The sequence below is a fragment of the Nematolebias whitei genome, chromosome 15 (assembly GCF_014905685.2).
Source record: "Nematolebias whitei isolate Nwh7 chromosome 15, NemWhi1, whole genome shotgun sequence".
NCBI lineage: Eukaryota > Metazoa > Chordata > Actinopteri > Cyprinodontiformes > Rivulidae > Nematolebias > Nematolebias whitei.
Window position 1 is genome coordinate 14,271,351 of NC_056512.1, and position 759 is coordinate 14,272,109.

Sequence of the window (759 nt, forward strand, 5' to 3'; positions counted from 1 at the left end):
AAGATAAGATAAGATAAGATAAGATAAGATAAGATAAGATAAGATAAGGAATTTATTGATCCTTCTGTAAATTGCCAGGTTTTCAATGCAAATTAATTTTATACAGAATTTTCTAAATTGGTTGGGTTCAGATCCGGTCCGGATCAGTCCCTCTCCCTGTGAATCCTGTGGGCCAGCTGGATGTCTTTGGACATGATGGTGACTCTGTAGACATGGATGGCGCACAGGTTAGTGTCCTCGAACAGACCCACGAGTTAAGCCTCGCTGGCCTCCTGCAGAGCCATAACAGCCAAGCTCTGGAATCGTAGGTTGGTCTTGAAGTCCTGAGCGATCTCATGGAGCAGGTGCTGTAAGGGCAACTTCCGGATTAGTCATGAACTTCTGATAGTGCTTCTTCACTCTGCTGATGGCCAGGGCACTCTTCCGGCCAGCCTTGGTAGTGAGCTGCTTCCTGGGAGCTTTACCACTGGTGGACTTACAGACGGTCTGCTTGGTCCTGGCCATGCTTAGTTCACTGAATACTTCTCTGTAGAAAAGTCTTGTTTCTAAAAGAATGTATGTCTTAGGTCATTGTGAGTTAGGTCTTATCACACCAAACTTCCTGAAAAAGGTATAAAATACTTGTAATGGCACTGATGTTTCCCCAGTTTGTCAAATTCAGGGACAAAATAGGAATTTAACACAACACAGAAAGAGCACCGTACTGCCAATGAGAACATTTAATGTTTGCCTGAGTAAAGCATCAGTGCAGTGGTTACC

General features: G+C 44.0%; 1 pseudogene; it reads right to left on the bottom strand.

Annotated features, from left to right (window-relative positions):
• Window positions 1-143: 143 nt before the first annotated feature.
• Window positions 144-507, bottom strand: LOC119421462 (annotated as a pseudogene).
• Window positions 508-759: the final 252 nt, after the last annotated feature.